Below are 21,539 nucleotides of genomic sequence, written 5' to 3' on the forward strand. Positions count from 1 at the left end.
TACATGAGTTTGGAAATTAGTTTCTTCCCAACTAATTTTAAGAGTAGAGTGTTGAGGAGCACTAATGGGAAGAGGATCAAGGAAAAGCCTCCTGATTGAGGTTTTGGGAGTAATTCTGGCTGAATACATTTTGTAAACTTAGCGCTTCCCGGGAAGCAACCCGGTAGTATCCTTTTCTTCTATTTTTATTTCTATTTTGTTTTTACTTCTTTGCTCTGCCGGTTGTTTCTTCTCTTACTTGCAGGTTGTTCCAAGGTTGCTTATGAGATAGTTAATGGGATATGGTTTTAAACAAGTGTGGGGATGCCACTTGTTTCAGGATTTCTGCTTTTGTTCGTGAAAGATGACGTTATTTGAAGATAGCTTGTTGTTCGTGTTGGAATTGGAGGGCGTGGAACACGACTCACGAGGCATATAATCTATTTACCAGGTAAGTCTGTTCCAATTCATTATTTTTATTTTTGCATAATTTTATTTGTAATTTTTTTTTCTCACATTGAGGACAATGTGAAATTTAAGTGTAGGGATGGGAAATTGATATTTTCGGCAAAAATAAAAAAAAGAATTAAAAAAATAATAAGTAAAAAAAACGGTTAATTTTTTTTTTGGAAATGTCCCAAGAGTTTAATGAAATTTTTTTTGCAATAAAATGGAAGATGATAGAAAAATCATAAATTGGTCTTTCAAACTACTAATAATATGAGATAAATAAAAGAAAGCGTACTTAACTTGGGATGTGTCGGTAGGCTCAGCCTTGAGAATGAAAGGGCAATTTGATAAAATGGGTCGGAAATCTCTTGTGGGTAAAGTGTTTTGTCCATAGAAAATAATTAATGAAAGGTCGGGCCATACTCAAGTCTCAATTTTTTGTATGAAAAGTGGAAATACTATAAATTTAAAAAATTTGAATACATTATCATATGATGCTTGGGTAGGTTTAACGTTAGAGTATGCTGTGTAGCCTGTGATATAAATCTTAAACTGCTAGTTTTAGTGTTTTACACATCATTGACGTATGGTTTTATAACCTTAAATCTTGTATTGATGGGATGCTGACGGGTGGTCCATGGGACAACCCTTAAGTGGTTTAAGTTCGTTAATATTCATGCGTTTAATATGTTTATTTTGTTGAATTAGTGTAGGCTCCTGGACGGATCGTACACGGGACGTCGCTAACAACGCAGGTGCGGAATCCCTGCGTGGGTAGATACGAGTGTAGAGTATGTAGAGATCGAACACGAAAGCAATAAACCAACCACGTTATATTGATAACAAACACGTGACCCGAGGTCACAGTTACAGACTATGACACGAACACGTTCACTGAACAACTGAAAACAAAACCCTAAAACGACCAACTACGTAAACTGTTCGCTGAACAGTATATAAACACGACAACTTCGCCACAGGCGAAGTTGTCAATAACTTCGCTGATTCAACAAGTTCGCCATAGCGAACTTGTTGACAACTTCGCGTTTTACATAAATAATCATAATCAAAACATAATTACATTACAGACTCGATTACAAATGCTAGACTATGAACTACTGACACATGTACCAACAGACTCCCCCTTGGCAGTAGCTTCATATCTTGATCTTCAACTCTTGAGTCTTGTAATCTTGCATCTCTAAGCATGCGCCCCTTCTCTAACACATACCGACACCACCCGTTGATATTTCCTAGCTTGATCCTTCCAAGCAGGAATGTAGAAGATCTTTTTCTCGTTGAGCGCCTTCAGATCAGCCTTCGATAGATTAACAAGATGCATCGGGTCGTAAACCCGAAGTACTTCTTGTTCATCCTCATCTTCCATTACCGCCTCAGCTGTCTCACAATCCACGTACCACCATTTTAGATCTTTGAGCACGTCCTTGGGCATGAACTTCATCGGTACTTCTTTAAGGCACCGGATCGGTTTGTATTTCATGACCATCCAAGGTTTTCCATCAACTCTCAGACCTCTATCCTTGTCTTCGACAAGTTTTCCCTTTTGTGGTTTCAGTAGCTCAAACTTTTTATCTTTAACACACTCTTTCCACACGATCTTCGCAATAATTCTAGCCATGTTGTCTTCGCTTCTGTTTATCAATCCCAATCTGGCTAAATCTTTTACTTCACATTCTGGCAGTGTGTTTAGAGATCTCAACTTTCTCTGGAAGTACTGAATGCCATCGTACCTCTTGATCACGAAGAGCCGCAACTGCTCGTCATATAACCAGCAGATAATACCTTTCTTGGCTTCCGCGTATCCCTTAATATTGTAACTTTTTCTGAACATCTTAGGGACCGCCGGCTTCTTCGTCTTTACGAACCAGTGGGCACAACCTTCCTTCCATTTCGGTTTTTCCTCCCACTCAGCATCTTCCTCAGCATTCTCATCACCCAAACCTGTTCCGTCAACCTCCGGAATCTCATGTTCCACGGAGTTATCAACAATCTCACTTTCTTCTAATACGTTTTCAACCGTAATCTGTTCTCCAATCCTCTCAATCTCATCCACTGGCAGCACATCATCTTCCATCATAAACTCATCATCCTCCTCATCCAACTCTTTCAATGCATCTATCACGTCTTCAACATCATCATCATCATCAACTGCTACAACATCGTCACCAGCTGCATTTGTAGACTCCCCCTCAGTTGTGGAAGCCCCAAGAGCCTGAGAGGTTCTTGGCAGCTCACCACCTGCACCTTCTGGTGCATTGGGATCATCGTCATGATCTTCTCTTCGTTTCGTCCTCAACTCATCACCCCTACACGTCTTCTCCCCCTGAGATGCCAAGAATGCCTTGAAGGCATCTATTATTTTACCGTGTTCTACCAGGAGGGCTGCTTGTAGTCGATTGGATTCCACTAGGCTCTGAATGGTCTTTGTCTGATCAGCAACAATCCGCTCTAGTGAAGTAATCCTCTCGGAATCTGAAGTAGGCATTGGAGTTGGCGGGACATCAGCAGAAGTGACCGCAGGTGGTACACTTGGTAACCCTGCAGTAGAAGTGATGGTCGACTCCACAAATCGTGCAACTACCACCGGTGGATTAAGCGGTTGTGGTGGTAGAGACACAACTGTTGGTGTCGACGTCTCGACCGCTGTAACCTGTGCTGTAGTAGGAATAAGAGACATACCAGACAAGGCAGGTGGAGCAAAACGTACCAGCCTTGAAGATTCTCCAGCTCCCGAACCTGTACCTCTCTGTTCTCTTCTTGAACGTCTGAGCACAATCTGCACTGCCTCCTCTTCATCAACTTCATCCTCATCCTCGTCTACCGTTCTCGGTCTCTTTCCCGTAATCCTTTCCCGAGACACCATAAGTCTTCTCGCCTCAGCAAACGTCTCGTCTAGATCAGAGTCAGCTACCGAAGTAGCTGCTCTAGTAACATCCATAAACTGAGGACCCGAGACATCCATATCAAACACACCATGTACGCCAAAGGCAGCATTAAGATCAACGTCTTCAGCAGTAGACACAGCATGAGATACAGTAGCTGGCACAGCAGCAGAGGCAACAGTAGAAACCACAGGCGCAGCTGATACAGCATGAGGTGCTGCCGCCTGATGTGGTTGGGGGTCTCTGAACTCGTCCCCTCCTGCAGGAACATACTCCGGATTGATGAGATATCCGAATAAGGGAGTATGCCTGGGACGCAGCTCAGGCTTGCTTCGAGTGCTCGAGGTGCGGCACTGAGCAAAGATACGTTTCGTCACGCATTCGACGTATCTTATTGGGCGTCTCTGTGGTAGCGACGGAGCGACATGATTTAAAATCATCTGTAAGAAACGAGGATACATAGTGAATCGCTCGCGCGCCACAGCCCTTCGTTGACGATCAATCTCGTAAAATATAAGCTGACTGAATGAATATCTGCGGTTGTAAGTCAGCGCTATCATGGCCGACTGCATCGTCGCGCCCATCCCGTCTGTTCCTGCCTTCCTGCCGGACATGCATACTATTAAAACATGCATCAGGAAGCGCCACTGATCTAGCAGAAACCCTTTCCTCCTCTGCGAGTCCCCCAGCGGACCCGAATAACCCATCCTCAAATAAGCTCCATCCCGGAAAGGAGCTACGAACTCCGTTGGGTCATCTCTAGTTTCTTCACCGAACTGCAGAGCCAACCGTATGTCTTCCGAGGAAAACTGTATGTTGTGACCATTTACGGTTGCTCGCATCACCGGAGGCTCAGGCCTGCAATCGTAGTACACTGTCTGCCAAAAGTCTTCAATGTTAGGCAGAGAAATAGGCAGTGTATTTGTCAGCGCGTGAAAGACTCTTGATCGCAGGAGAAACGTGATAATCTCCCTGTAGTCTTCGACGCCTCGTGCGTCTGGATCTAACGTGATGTACTGGTTATGGGCTGGAAAGAATTGTCGTTGCTCATCACCATCATCACCACCAGCACCACCAATAGCAGCCATATCTGCACCAAACAAAACAAGTTAGACAGTGTGTAAGCAGCTCACAAGTTCGCTAAGTACCACGAGCGAAGTTGTGATTAAACCTGTACAGGCGAACTTATAGGTGAGGCGAAGTTGGGAACAACTTCGCTTCAACTATAATTTCGTCTAAAAACTGTTAAGTAAAATGGCATAGGCGAAGTTGATGATAACTTCGCCGAATCACAACATCGCCACAGGCGAACTTGAGTTCAAGGCGAAGTTACGGATAACTTCGCCACTGGCGAACTTAAGCTTCAAGGCGAAGTTACGGATAACTTCGCCACAGGCGAAATTAATCTCTTGGCGAAGTTGTGGATAACTTCGCCTAAACCTTAACTTCGCCTGAATCTGAAACGGCGACTGTTCAGATTCAAAGGGTTAGATCCGATGTTTTCGGACCGATTTGACGATCCATCAGTGAATAACAGCATGGATTAATGATATTGAGACGTGAAGGACGTCCATGAACACGTAACACAAGGGTGAAAATCATGGTTTTGAAGATTCAATAACCCGAGGTCTCGAACCGGGTAAAACTATAACGAACGAGTAAGTATGTGAATGATATTTACCACACATACCGTCAATGAGTACTAGAAACTGAAATCAAGGATCGAAAACGAAGTGTAAACTAGATCTCGGATAATAAGGTTTAGATATTATGTTCGCCGGAAACTTTCAATATTACTGTTTACTGTTTCAAAAGCCTTATATAGGGCAGAGTTGGTTCAGGCGAAGTTACGCTTAACTTCGCCTAGGCGAAGTTAAGCACAACTTCGCCAAATTCAACAACTTCGCCCGTATTTTCAAATTCAGCCCTTTAAGTTTGAATAATCTTGCAGTTAACACTAGAAGTTCCCAGAAAGAGTTAAACAAAAATGATCATGTCCAAGTAACCAGTTTTTCAATAACACAACTACAAAAATAGAAAAACTTATAAAAATTTTACGAAATAAGGGATCAAATTTCAGTCTAGTCAGGGACCACTATGTTATAGAAAAGATCCCAACAGGAATCATACTAACTATGTGACTGTCACTTGGATCCGTGTTTAGCTGTATTATGACATAGAGAAACAGGTTGTAAGCATGTAAATAACTTAAATGGTTTTCATTGTTTCTGTGATACAGATTAAGTTTCAGTTAAGCTCAAAATTTAAGTAGACAACAACTCAGAGATAATGATGTCTTCTATCTATTCTCAAAGCGTATTTGGCTATACCCAAGTCACCCCGAGTTGACTTCGACCCATAGTGTCTGATTAACTTGTATATACTCGTTGTCAGCTTCCCGTTCTCTTCTTACTCCAGACATGAGAAGTCTTGATTGTTATTATGTCTCATAAGTACTAAAAATATACATGTTTTTTTTTTTTTTTTTTTTTTTTTTTTTTTTTTTTAACCAAACATTCTTATTGACTTCGGAGTATTAAACTACTGCAAGTCCCGAATCTGGATCACTGCAGTGTCTTGAAATGCTTTCTTCACGGGAATCAGATCACTCATGGGCTCGTGTATGACTGGGTAGTCGCTTTTCTGCCTATCATTCGGAAAGATATGTGTGAAGACATTCAAAACTCTTAAGGAGTTTCCACGTAAATTCGAGTAGTTTAAGTTAGTATCACATACACTTTTACGCACCATAAAAATTACCACGACATACAATGACTGTTCTAAAGCCTTTTAAGCCTAATAACTTCACTAGTTAAGAACACACAATCAGTATATATATCATTTTCCAAGGTTGGATCAATTTTCTGTTAAACACAGCAAAGAACTTCTTACGAAGTAGTAGACATGAAAAGTAATTTCATTTCCCCTTAAAATTTTGATTTCAATCGCCCCGATCACGTCAAAGTCGTCAGGTAAACGGCTATCCTGAAGATCCAATAGATCAACTGGACCGACCACATACAAGTATGTGTCCTTCTTACTATGTATGACCGACTAATTTTCAGCAACAGAAAGAAAACACACGTCATAACTGCCCCGATCACTTTCAGTCTTCCGGTTAATGGCTATCCTCATTCTCTAAGTCGAAACGAGGACCAAAACATATCCGAGGATATGTCCATCAAACTGAGATAACCGACTAATTTTAAGCAATAATGACACAAATTTTTTTATTTTATTTTTTATTTTTTTTTTATTTTTTTTTTAAATAAACACAAAGGCATGGTTACTCGGGATTGATCATCCCGTTCAGCTCAATTAGGTTTTGAAATCTGGATTTATCAAACGCTTTTGTAAACAAGTCAGCAAAATTTTCAAGTGTATAAACTTTTTCGATCTTGATCAGTTTCTTCTCAGCACAATCCCGTATGAAGTGATGACGAATGTCAATATGCTTAGTTTTACTGTGCTTCACGGGATTGTTAATTACTGAGATGGCGGCAGTGTTATCAATTAAAATAGGAGTGAGTAAGAAATTCAGACCATAGTCGCGCAATTGTTGCTGAATCCACAAAACCTGAGAGCAGCAGTTGGATGCTGCCATGTATTCAGCTTCGCATGTTGAAATTGCAACTGATGTCTGTTTCTTGCACTGCCAGGAAACTAATCTTCCTCCAAGAAACTGACAGCCTCCTGTTGTTGACTTCCGACTCTGATTGCAACCCCCATAATCAGAATCTGTATAAGCCACCAGTTCAACGTCTCCTCCCTTTGGGTACCACAACCCTAGCTTCGGCTTGCCCTTGAGATACCGTAGTATCCTCTTTGCACCTTTCAAATGAGATTCTTTCGGATTTGCCTGAAAACGTGCACAAAGACAAACAGCAAACATTATATCAGGCCTAGAAGCAGTTAAATACATTAATGAACCTATTATCGCCCGATACAGAGTTGGGTCCACATCTGCGTCACCATCTGATTCAGCACCCAATTTGTGATTGACGCAGATGGGAGTATCATATGGAGAGCTGTCCTCCATCTTGAATCTTTTCAGCACATCATGAACGTACTTCGTTTGATGAATGAACATCCCGTCCTTCTTCTGATCAACCTGCAATCCTAGAAAGAAAGTTAGTTCACCCATAGCACTCATCTCGAATCGTTTCTTCATGACAGCTTCAAAATCCTGACACATGGATACTCTTGATGCAGCAAAAATGATATCATCCACGTAGACTTGAACCAGTAGGAAGTCACATCCTTCTCTCTTCACAAACAACGTACTGTCAATCAATCCCCTTTCAAAACCATTTTCCAGCAAGTAGTCCGATAACGTTGAATACCAGGCACGAGGTGCCTGATGTAACCCATATAACGCCTTGCTCAACCTGTATACGTGATCAGGAAAGTCTGGGTCAGGAAAACCCGGAGGTTGCTCAACATACACAACCTCATCAACTTTCCCGTTTAGAAACGCGCTCTTCACATCCAACTGAAATACCTTCATCTTTTTAAATGCGGCATACGCCAAAAACAATCGAATCGCTTCTAACCGGGCAACAGGAGCGAACACCTCATTGTAATCAATACCCTCTTGCTGATTAAAACCTTTAACAACCAGCCTCGCCTTATTTCTCACGATAATTCCCTTATCATCTCTCTTACATTTGAACACCCATTTTGTGCCTATAGCGTGCACATTTCTTGGTTTTTCAACCAAGGTCCAAACTTCCATTTTCTGGAACTGAGCCAACTCTTCTTGCATGGCCTCGACCCACGAGCTGTCCTTTAAAGCCATTTGATAATTCTTTGGTTCAATTTGGCTTATAAAGCAGGAATACAAACATTCATTCATTATACCCGTTTCTTTTATGCTTGTATAAACATAGGTGTGCTCATTCAAGCTACTTCTGGTTTGTACACCGGAGGACACATCACCTATAATATTCTCCAATGGGTGATCTTTGTGAATTCTCGTGGTCGGAACAGCACCGACATGCAAATTATCTTCCAAATTTGAAGAGATCTCATCTATGGTTGTTTCTGGCTGAGAGTGAAAAGGATTAATAAATTCATCTTCAGTTGAGGCCGCAGGGGTATTGATAGGGTTTGATGTGGAAGGTTGAGATTTCTCAAACGTCTGATGTTGCAATAGATTCTCTTCCTCATCAAATATCATCTTCGTCACAGCTCTTTCGTCTTCTTCAGAAATTTCCAAATCAGGTACGTTAAACGACTTAAAAAGTTTAACATAGTCGAAAAGCTCAGCAGGTCCATTGCTTGGTTTTGGCGGTTGGTAACTAGTAATGTCGGTGTTACAAACCACCTCCACCTTGCAAGTCGACGTATTGAAGACCCGTCTGTTGGGAGTCCCAACAACATAACCGACTAGGATTCCCTCATCGGCTACTTCACCAAATTTCGAATTAGTCTTCAAAATCGAACAAGGAGACCCAAATGGTTCAAGACCGCACAAGTTGAGCTTCCTTCCGTGCATAAGCTCGTAACAAGTTTTTCCAAGTCTCTTAACGGTTAGCACCCTATTCAGAACATAGCAGGCTGTAGCAACTGCTTCAGCCCAAAACATCACAGGAAGCTTCGAGTCTGCCAGCATAGTTCTGGCTCCTTCAATTAACGTTCGGTTCTTCCTTTCAGCCACTCCATTCTGTTGTGGAGTATACGGAGCGCTGTATTGATGCTCAATTCCCTTCTGAAGACAGAAGATTTCCATTTCAAAGTTCTTGAACTCTGTCCCATTGTCGCTTCTGATGAATTTAACTGATTTACTCATGACGTTCTCAACTTTTGTAATGAGATTCTTCACCATCTGAGTCGTCTCGTCTTTCGTTTTCAGAAAATATACCCACGAGTATCGCGAGTAGTCATCAGTTATCACCAAGCAGTAAGAGGTACCACCTAGACTTTGTACATTCACGGGACCGAAGATATCCATATGAAGTAGTTCTAGAGTACCGGCAATTGAGTTAATTTTCTTGGTGAGATGGGATTTCTTGTGTTGTTTTCCCTTCTTGCAGGCTATGCATTTGTCTTCAAAGTTAAAACTTTTTAAGGGAACGCCCATCACAAGCCCATTCTTGACAATGAAGTTCATCTTCCGAAGATGAATATGTCCCATTCTCCTGTGCCACAATTCTGATTCTGATTCGCTTGCTTTTGTCATTAAACAAGATTCTCCGGTGGCCATTTCAGTAGACCTCATGTCCATCACATATGTATTCGTTTCACTTGGAGCTTTCATTACTATCCATTCGTCTGGTATTTGAAAACCAGGCTTCAATACGATCGCTTCATTTTTCGTGAAATGGACAGTGTAATCTTTATCACAAATCTGTGACACACTCAGCAGATTATGCTTTAACTCCTCCACAAAGTTTACATTCTCAAGTGTCATTCTCCCATTCGACACAGTTCCTCTACCGGTAATCCTTCCACCGCTTTCACCAGCAAAACTAACTCTTGCTCCCTGAACAGGTTTTAAATCTTGCAACAAGTGTTTGTTGCCCGTCATGTGCCTGGAACAGCCGCTATCTACAATCCAAAGATTATTGGCAGCCCTGTTCAACTGTTCCTGCACAATAAAACAAAGAGTTAGAATCTTGGGACCCAAGACCAATTGGTCTTGGATCGATACGTCCCGTACCCTGGCTTTCTCAAGTTAGCATCAGGATAATTTCTGTAAGTCCTGTTAGGGAATCTCCCTGCAGATTGAGTGTAATGCCTTCCAAACCTTTGAGAATTGAAAGTGTTATATCTTGTGGTTTGGTTGTAAAACTGAGGTTTGTTTTTATGAAAACTTGAATTCGATACATTTTGGTATTTTTTAAAGTTTTCATTTTTAGTAGTAGCAAAATGACGCTTATACTCAGTTTTATTTTGCTTCACATCTCTAAATCTCGGTTTCAAAGGGCAATCTGCAACTAGATGTCCTAACTTGTTACATCTAAAGCAACATCGACTCTCCATTTTCTTGTCAAATGTTGGTTTGGATGTAGAGGTAGTGTTACCAGCCGTTCGTCTCACATAAGGTGGGACGTACGGATTGAGTGGAGAACTCTTTTTAGAAACTTTATTTTTATCTCCATCGGTGGGTAAACCTACCTTCTCTTTTGTCTGACCAGATTCGGACAACTTATCCGAATCCGATGAGACAGGACTTGAAACAGAAATATTCACACTAGAAACAGGCGAACTCGTTTCGCCACAGCTAACACTTGGTTCTACACTTGTAATCTTGATAGGAGTTGTCTGAGGAACCTCGAAATCAACAGATTTCTGAACACTTGGATTATAAGTATAGTTGTGGTTAAAGGGTGGTGGAACTTCGTGATAACCGATTCCTCCCCTCTTTGCAGAGGTACCTTGATCACTCACGAGGTGATCAAGGATTGCCGAGGAATTCCTGAACTGCTCAAGTTTGCGGTTCAGTTCCACCACCTTTACCTGGTGGTCAGCAATCTGTTTATCCCGATCAGCAATCACTTTAGTTTTTTCCTCCAAAACTTCATAACTAAGATCAATTATTTCAATTTTCTCAGCAAGTTTAAGCTTTAAGCTTTGAATGTCTTTTTCACATGCTTTTATTTTAATTTTATAACTTGTTTCTCTTGCTTTTGTAAAATGGTGATCTTCTTTAATAGTTTTAAAGTCAGCATCTAAACGGACGTACTGATCAGTCATAGTTGTTAGTTGCTCAGACAAATTTTCACAATTAGTACAAATATTCTTATTACTTACCTCGGAGCGAGTGTCCTTGTCATTTGCCATGAAAGCTGTTTCTTCTTCAGTAGCTTTCTCAGTTCCATCAACCTTCTCACATTCTTTAACTTCAGCCTCAGCCATGTTTGCTTGCTCACCAGAACCACTTGAATGCAGGTTCCAGTTGTACTCACCTGCTTCTCTGGTCAACATGGCGTTAATCTCTCTGTTAACTCCAGAATGTTGTGTAGGCCGACCTTGTCCTCGTTCAACCCTCTCATTTCTGCATTCCTTGGCAAAGTGCCCGTACTGTTGACAATTATAGCACCTTACCTTGGATTTGTCGAACCCGGGCCGACCACCAACAAACTTTCTCCCAGTTTTGTTCATAAACCGTTTCACACGCCTCACAATCATTGCCATTTGCCATTGCAAATCCATCTCCTCCAGATCATCAGCATCGATCTGGTTGTAATCCTCATCTAGTACAGCAGGGTCCACAATCTTCCCCTGGATGTAGTTTTCGTAGGAAGCAATAAATGATGCATAGACTGCAAACTGCTCTTCAGCAGATTTTACACTCATAGGCATCTTGGAATAATTATTGCTTGAGGCATTAGCAGAAAAACTACTTGTGGATGCTTGAGGCTATGAAGTACTTGATCCTCCAGCAACGAAACATACATCACCATTCGAGTTTACAGAAACGTTTCCTTTATGAGACGAGTCAGAACCTGACTCCCCTTTAGAGTAATAAGCAGCAGATTCAGGCCTCGAACTTGAGCCTGAGTTAACCTTTGCACCATACATACCAGGGTCTTGTATCTGATCTGTAGGTGTTTCTTTTCGAACCATATTAAGCTCATAAGTTCTGAGCTTGTTTACTGCCGTTTCAAGATCATAATTTGGAAAGTCTCTGTCTTCCCTCATAAGAACGGTGTACATTTCCCACTTCGGTGGGAGAGCATCGAGAAGCTTTTCAACGATCTCTTCTTCTCGGTAAGCAATCGAATAATTGCTAAGCTCTGTCATTAGATGATAGTATCTGGTGATAATATCATCCAGTGATTCGTTCTTCAAAAATTTGAAGACGGAGAACTGGGTCTTCAAAAGTTTTACCTTCGATGCACGGATACCCACATTCCCCTCGAATCTATTTTCAAGAGCATCCCAAAGCTCTCTTGCAGAAGTGTACTTTCGGAACGTATGGAGAACCTCTTGAGGAAGTGCCATTGTTATAGCTGCATGGGCCTTACTCTCAGCCTCATACATTTTCTTTTCTTCGTCCTCCATTTTGCTGTACTTCTTAACTACGTCACGGCCTTCGTATTGCATAGTTGGAGGGATATATCCATCCTGGATGCACACCCACATTTTGGCATCCTGGTATTTGATGTATTGGATGAATCTGTCCTTCCATGCCACGAAGTCAGTTCCTTTCATCAGCCTCGGGGCCTTAGTGGCAGACCCCGCTTCTACTTCCATCTTGACCAAATCGGAGATGTTAATCGACGACATCCTTGCGAAAACCTGAAAAACCTGAAAATAATAAAAAAATATTAAAACAGCTCAGTAGGCGAAGTTAAGAATAACTTCGCTTGAAAGTTAACTTCGCTGAAAAGAGAACTTCGCTGAGCCTCAAATTCGCTTGACCTGGCGAAGTTAAAAATAACTTCGCTTAGAATGAGCGAACTTAGGGGTTAAGCGAACTTGGGTGGGAAGCGAAGTTGCGGATAACTTCGCTAAGGCGAACTTATGAGGTAAGCGAAGTTGTGGTTAACTTCGCTAATCCTTATATCTTCGCCGAAAACCCTAATTCCAGTGACGGCAACTTCGCCTAAAGAATGGTAACTTCGCCCAAAGAACGATAACTTCGCCCGATGAACAAGGAAACTGTTCAGATCTGTTTTCGTCGATCCAGCCGATTCCAATCAATGCAATGGCTTGAAAATGACTGTCAAGCACGAGCAAAACACAATCCCAACAAAAACACGTCCCGCGAATAGGTCAAACGAGACGTTTTCTACACCCGCGTGAAATCCCGAACCTCACAATCGAGCCGATGGCTCTGATACCAATTGTAGGCTCCTGGACGGATCGTACACGGGACGTCGCTAACAACGCAGGTGCGGAATCCCTGCGTGGGTAGATACGAGTGTAGAGTATGTAGAGATCGAACACGAAAGCAATAAACCAACCACGTTATATTGATAACAAACACGTGACCCGAGGTCACAGTTACAGACTATGACACGAACACGTTCACTGAACAACTGAAAACAAAAACCTAAAACGACCAACTACGTAAACTGTTCGCTGAACAGTATATAAACACGACAACTTCGCCACAGGCGAAGTTGTCAATAACTTCGCTGATTCAACAAGTTCGCCATAGCGAACTTGTTGACAACTTCGCGTTTTACATAAATAATCATAATCAAAACATAATTACATTACAGACTCGATTACAAATGCTAGACTATGAACTACTGACACATGTACCAACAATTAGATAACTACGTTTACTCGTGTAATGTTAGGTATGAGAAGATAGAAGATGGAATTACGAGAGCGTGGGCGAAAACGGTGAAGAAAACGGACTTAGAACGAAGAAGTTATGGAGAAAACAAGATGAAACAAAGTTGAAGCCACCGTAGCTTACGGTAGCCACCGTAAGCTATGGTGGGTGTTGGAGTAAAAAGCTGACGTAAGGCAGTTTGTGGCCACCGTTGGGTTTTTTTAAAGCTACCGTAAGCTATGGTAGCCACCGTAGCTTACGGTGGACGCGTGTTGCAAATTGTAACTGCCATTTTTAATTGTTATCTTGGACGGCTTTTCACATGATGATCTTATCTTTTCATCTAAGAAACACCTAAAGGTGATTTGGAGAGACAATCAATCAATATCAAGTGTGGTAATCACTAGAAACTCAATTTTGATTCTTATGCAAACGATAGTCGAACGGATGATAAACCGAAACATGTGTGGCTAAATTCCTTTGTGTTTTCCCTCGGATTGTAAGGTTTATTATGTTTGTTTGGTTGATTGTTTAGACAATTTCTGAGATATTAGTTTGATCATATTGATTAAATTATTATGGTGTTGATGTATTGATTGATAGATTATTAGTTTATCGATTTTGTGTTCTAAACCGTCAGTTCTTGGTTCTTTAAGCAATCGAGATTTATCGGGAGGGATTTAGGGTTGGATAAACTAATTGGTTTTTGATTGATCACCTTGCGTTGTATAATCCAAGTACTTGATCTTCATTTATCGCATTCGTTTACATAAACACGAACTCAGTTTAAACATCAACTGTAACATTCATTGAAACCTGAAACCGAGGGAAGGCATATTTTTGCATATTGATTAATACTCGTTTATTGCTTATTTCTTTTTGTTATCAAAACCAAATAACCAAATCTTTGACTTTACTTTTTGCATTTAGTTTAATATAGTTTAATTATAAAGTTACTTAGTAACACATTTTCCACAAACTCCTTGTGTTCGACACCCGCTTATCGCTATCTAATTAGTTATAATCGGTTTATTCTTGAGTGAGTCTTCCACCTCACGCCAAATTTTGGCGCCGCTGCCGGGGAGTAGTGCGCAACGTGTGTTAGCTTTAGTAGTTTTTGTGTTATTTTCGGGTTTACGCTGGTTGTGTTAGTGTGCAGGTACCTATAGGTGTATGCATACTAGAGGCTCTAACAGGTCATCACCGCTAGTAATTGATCCCGAGATTGACAGAACACTCCGAAGAAACCGAGTTTATTTAGGGAGAATAAGCTCTTTGTTCTCCAACCGCATCAAACAACATGGATTCACCAATTCCCACTTCGGGTCAAACAATCCCGAATACACCTCCACCAAATCCACCAATCAATACTCATGTATCTACAGCATCAAGTGAACTCCAACAACCACCTGTCACAACCGAACCCATAGCTGCCCAATGCACCTATGCAACATCATCCACATTGCCACCTATTACTAACCTTTTTCCTACATTTGGTGCATCGTCATCTCAACAACATCAACAACCAACCTTTCAACCATCACAATCAAACTACCAATATCAACCTCAACCGTTTATGCAACATTCAAGATCACAAGGTGACGGATACAGATATGGGTTTGACAATGAATTTGAGGGGTATGAAGCGGAAGGTTACTACATGGGAGGTGATGGAGAAAAAATGGTAAATCCGGGGTCTTTTGGGTATGGTCAATGGCAACAACCGCAGCAAGTGCAAGATCTTAATCGACAACAACCACTGCCGGTTGTTGTCCAACATCCTATTCAACAACCGCCAGTTATACAACAAGCTCAACCACCAGTTCAACAAGTTCAACAACAACCACCGGTTGTTGTTAATCAAGTTCAACAGCAACCAATTGTTCAACAACCACAAGGGCAACCTCAAGAACAACAATTTCAACCGCAAATACCCCAACCACAATTTCAACAACAGTTTGCGTAGCCAAGGCCCGTTTATAGGCAAATGGGTCAACCAAGGGTACCCATGGGTGTACCAAGAAGGCATGCAAGAGAGATGGTAAGGGGGATTGAAGCCCATTTCCGACCCATAATCACTAATAATCCGTCTCCGGTGGTTATCCCTCTTAATCCTCAAGGGAGGACATTTGAAGTAAGAACCAATTCCCTTCAAAGTCTTCCGTAGTATAAAGGTCTAGCAACGAAGGAACCTTACTTCCACTTGGAGGAATATGACTCCATATGCAACACAATTGGGGGTCAAGGTTTTACATCAGATGAGGTAAAGTTGGTTCTATTTCAGTTCTCATTGGAAGACAAGGCAAAGAGATGGTTTTACACTTTGCCTTCCGCGTCTGTTTATACTTGGGCCGAAATGCAACAAAGATTTTTAGAAGAATTTTACACGGCCCAAAAGACCAATGATGCGAGAAGAAGTTTGAGAACCTTCCAACAACAAACGGGGAAACGTTTCATGAAGCATTTGAGAGGTTCAATTTGATGATTAAGAATTGTCCTCATCATGGTATTGCTTTATGGGAGTTGTTGAATGCGTTTCACGAGGGTTTGAGTATGGAGGATGAACGAGATTTGCGGTTGATTACTAATGGTACATTTGGTACCAATTATGAGCAAGATGATTGGGCATATTTGGAACAAATGGCGGTTACATCGAAGAGAAAGGCTCAAACCGGTAGAAGAGCAAGACCGGCAATTGGTTGACCCCATGTGCAAGCAGTGGAAGAAGGGAATGTACAAACTACAAATCAAGTAATCAATGTTTGTTCAAATTGTAACGAATTGGTTCATGCAACGGAGGTATGTACGGTAGGTCAAGCGCCGGTGGAAGAGGTGAATGCACTTCAAGGGGGAGGTGGTAGAAATTATAACATGAACTCCAACACCTACCACCCCGGGTTAAGAAATCACCCGAATTTTCGTTATGGAAATCCGGCCACTCAATCTAACCCGAATTTTCAAGGAAATCAAGGCAATTATGTTCCTCGCCAACAATATAATAACCAAGGTAATTATCATGGCGGGAATAATCAAGGATTTCAAGGTCAAGGTGGGTCAACGGGTCAAAGTTCATCGAGTGGTAATGAGGTTATGGACATGTTGAAGTTGATGCAACAAGACATGCAACGAAGAAATCAACTTGATGAGGCACGAATGCAAAAGGATGAAGTAAGAGATAAGGCCATCCAATCTTTGACTATACAAATGGGTCAACTCGCAACTGAAGTGTCCGAGTTGAAGAAGAATAAAGGTCAATTGCCAAGCGACACAAAGGTAAATCCTTCTCATAACTCTTCTCGTCATGTTCCTATTAACCACGTGAGTGTTTTAAGAAGTGGTAAAGAATACAAAAAAGATTTATCACCGGATGTGGTTGATGGGGAAGTTGAGGATATTATGGGTAATGAAAGTGATGATGAAATTCAAATTAATAAACCCACTAAACATGTCACTTTTGAAAAACCGTTTCAAAATCCGGGTCAAACTTTAAATTTAAAAGATAAAGATAAGGAAGTCGAACCAAAGGTGGTTCCATTTCCTTCGACTTTACTTGACCCGGGTAAGAAAAATATAATTTCAAGAAGGGGTCCTCAAAAAGAAGAGATGTGGGAAGTTTTTAAACAAGTAAAGGTAAATTTACCTTTACTTGAGGCAATAAAGCAAGTACCCGCTTATGCAAAATTTTTGAAAGAATTGTGCACTCAAAAGAGGCAACAAAAAGTGCCTTTACGAGTGGATTTAACTGAGCGGGTAAGTACGGTTTTAAAAGGAGATATTCCTCCTAAGCTTCAAGATCCGGGAACGCCCTTAATTAACATTCAAGTAGGTGACTTTCAAATGTCTAAGGCGCTACTAGATCTTGGGGCCGGGGTAAGTATTCTTCCGGGGGGTTTATACGACCAATATGATTTTGGTCCTTTAAAACGAGTTGAGACAACGGTTGTGTTAGCCGATTTATCACATAAACTCCCCAGAGGAATTGTGCGGGATGTGATAGTAAAAGTTGAAGAATTTTACTATTCGGCTGACTTTTTGGTCTTAGATTACTCATCGGTTGATTCGACCCAACAACAAAATGTTATATTGGGTCGACCGTTTTTAAACACCGCTCATGCTATTATTGACTGTCAATCGGGCACAGTTGATATGGCTTTTGGAAATAGAAAAATGAGATTAAATGTGTTCACTAACGGATCTAATGCTTTATGTGGTGATGAGTGTTTCATGGCAGATATTGTTGACACGTGTGAACCGCACGAATATGAGGACGATGCTTTGGAAGCATGTGTTTGTGATTTTTCTGAACATGTACATCTTTGTGCATTGAGGATGGAAGAGAAAAATCAAGACGTATTGGCGATTAAAGAAGGACGACCACCATGGACTCATCAAATTGAAAGTTTGCCAGCTGTGATTGATTCGGGTACTAAACCGTCATTGGAAAGTCCACCAAAGTTGGAATTGAAGGATTTTCCAAGCCACTTGAAGTATGCGTTTTTGGGCGATAATAACCCATTACTGGTTATTATTGCATCTAATTTGGAAGAGGCCCAAGAGCAACAATTGTTGAAGGTGTTGAAGACGAATAAAGCGGCCCTAGGTTGGACAATTTCCAATTTAAAAGGTATTAGTCCATTAATAGTTATGAACAAAATCATCACCGACGAGGAGGAAAAACCAACCCGAGAGACTCAAAGAAGGTTGAATCCCAATTTGAGAGAAGTTGTGAAGAAAGAGGTAATAAAGTGGTTGGATGCGGGAATCATCTATCCTATCTCGGATAGCGCATGGGTAAGTCCTACACAAGTGGTACCGAAAAAAGCAGGTATACAGGTAATTAAAGATGAAAGTGGTGAACAAATCGCCACCCGACCGGTCAACGGGTGGCGAGTTTGCATTGATTATCGTAAATTAAACGCCGGTACATCTAAAGATCATTTTCCATTACCATTTATTGACCAAATTATTGAAAAATTATCGGGTCAAAAGTATTACTTTTTCTTGGATGGGTACTCGGGTTATAACCAAATTGCCATGCACCCAGATGACCAACCCAAGACCACTTTCACCTGTGCGTATGGCACTTTGCTTTTCGGCGAATGCCATTCGGATTGTGTAATGCCCCGACCACATTCCAACGTTGTATGATGAGTATTTTTCGGATATGGTTGGGGAATCACTCGAGGTATTTATGGATGACTTTTCCATTTTTGGCCCAACTTATGAAACTTGTCTCAATGAATTAGAAAAATTTTAAAAAGATGTGTTGAGACAAATTTAGTTCTAAGTTGGGAGAAAAGTCACTTCATGGTACAAGAGGGTATTGTGTTGGGTCACGTGATTTCAAAAGGGGGAATGGAAGTGGATAAGGCAAAGGTTCGGATAATATCATCTTTACCTCCAGCTAAAAACATTAAAGGTGTAAGATCATTTTTGGGGCATGCAGGTTTTTATAGAAGATTTATTAAAGGCTTTAGTGTTATCACAAAACCTTTATGTAATTTATTATTAAAAGATGTTCCTTTTGATTTTTCTAATGAGTGTGTGCAAGCATTTAATGTTTTGAAGGAACAGTTGGTGAAAGCTCCCATTCTACAACCACCGAATTGGTCAAAGCCGTTTGAGATCATGTGTGATGCTAGTGACACTACTATTGGAGCGGTATTGGGTCAAAGAGTTGATAAAAAGCCGGTGGTAATTTATTATGCGAGTAAAACTTTATCCTAAGCACAACTTAATTATACAACCACCGAAAAAGAATTGCTTGCGGTGGTGTATGCTTTGGAAAAGTTTCGCTCGTACATTTGGGGGAGTAAGGTGATTGTTTATTCGGAGCATAGCGCAGTTCGATATTTGATGGAGAAGAAGGATGCAAAAGCACGGTTAATTAGATGGGTATTGCTTTTGCAAGAGTTCGATTTAGAAGTTCGGGATAAAAAAGGTGTGAGAATGTAGTGGCGGATCATCTTTCCCGAATTCCCTTGGAGGGTGTTGATGACCCGATGGAGATAAACGAACGGTTTCCCGATGAACAACTGTTAGTCGTATCGACTACACCATGGTATGCCCATTTTGTGTATTATTTAGAAACGGGATCTATTCCAAGTCATTGGGTGAATAAAAGAAGACAATGGTTCAGGGCCCAAGTGAAGCAATATATTTGGGATGAATCGGATTTGTTCAAGATTGGTTCGGACCAAATGATAAGAAGGTGTATTCCCGATTCCGAGGTGTGGGAAGTTTTGACTCATGCACATGCATCGGCGTGTAGAGGTCATTTTAGCGGTCAAAAGACGAGTTACCGGGTGCTCCAATGTGGGTTTTATTGGCCCACAATTTTTAAAGATTCAAGTGTGTATGCCCGACACTGTTTGAATTGTCAAAAGTTGGGTAGTATATCGAAACGGGATGAAATGCCATTGCAACCAATTTTGGTGTTAGAGATTTTCGATGTATGGGGAATTGACTTTATGGGCCCGTTTCCAAACTCGAATGGATTTTTATATATCTTGGTTGCGGTTGATTATGTGTCCAAGTGGGTAGAAGCGGTAGCAACAAGAACTAATGATCATTCGGTAGTTTGCAAATTCGTTCAATCAAACATCTTTGCTCGGTTTGGTATCCTGCGGGTTATTATTAGTGATGGTGGGTCACATTTCAAGAATTTCAACTTTGGGAAACTTCTAAAAAAGTACAATGTGAATCACCGAATTGCTACTCCGTATCATCCACAAACAAGTGGACAAGTTGAAGTATCCAATCGCCAAATTAAAGAAATTTTGATGAAGACGGTGCGAGTTGATAGGAAGGATTGGTCTTCTAAGTTAAACGATGCATTGTGGGCGTATCGGACTGCTTACAAAACTCCTATTGGCACAACTCCTTATCGGTTAGTTTATGGAAAAGGGTGTCATTTACCAATGGAGTTGGCACATAAGGCGCTTTGGGCAATCAAGAATGTCAACGCGGATTATAAGGAAGCGGGTGAATTGAGGAAGTTAAAGTTGAATGAGATTGAGGAAATCCGGGATGAAGCGTATGAATGTGCTTCCGCGTACAAAGACAAACTAAAGAAAGTCCATGATGCAAAGTTTAGAAAACGGACTTTTGAAGTGGGTCAAAAGGTGTGGTTGTATAATTCAAGGCTAAAGTTATTTCCGGGTAAGTTAAAGAGCAAGTGGATGGGCCCGTATGTCATCACAAAAGTGGGTCAATTCGGTGATGTGGAGATAGAAGATGTCCAAGAACAAACGAAACAAGTGGTGAACGGTCAACGACTTAAACCTTACTTGGAAGGAAAGGACATCAATATGCTCGATGTGAACCGGGTGAGTTACTTGTTACGCTCACCGGATGAGGAAACGAATTAAAGGGCCAAGGTATGTGGTATTTTTTAGTTTAGGTTAATTTAGTTTTTATTTAAAATTGGTTTTAAAAATTACCTTCCTCACTTTGGAGTTCTCCAAATCAAGTGTGGGGAAGTCCTTGCGATTTTTATACCGTGTTGAGGACAACTCGGGTTTTTCATGGGTGGTAGGGTAATTTTAATTTGGTAGATAAGTTTTTATTATTGTTTTTATGTAATCTTTTGTTTTTGTAGTTTTCGGTTTGTTATAAAAAAAAAGAAAAAAAATTGAATTGAAAACTTACAAGGGCCACCGTAGCCTACGGTACCTACCGTAAGCTACGGTGGGGAGAAAAAACATTACGCTGGCCAGCAACTGTTTTACGGTGAGATTTTGTGAACTAAGACCACCGTAAGCTACGGTGTCCATCGTAGCTTACGGTGGAGCCTTGAGTTGCGCAGCTGAACCGGGTTATTATATAAAAAAAACAATTTTACAATTAACCTACACCACACATGAGATTAACTCTTTCACCATTCATTCCACCAAACAACTTCTTCTTCTACCCCACATTAAAACCCTAACTCCCTACTTCAATTCATCATAACTTTCTCATCTCTCAACCAA

This window comes from Bidens hawaiensis, unplaced genomic scaffold (genome assembly GCF_021521415.1).
Source record: "Bidens hawaiensis isolate Kalapana, Puna unplaced genomic scaffold, B.hawaiensis_p1.1 tig00000296_1, whole genome shotgun sequence".
Lineage (NCBI taxonomy): Eukaryota > Viridiplantae > Streptophyta > Magnoliopsida > Asterales > Asteraceae > Bidens > Bidens hawaiensis.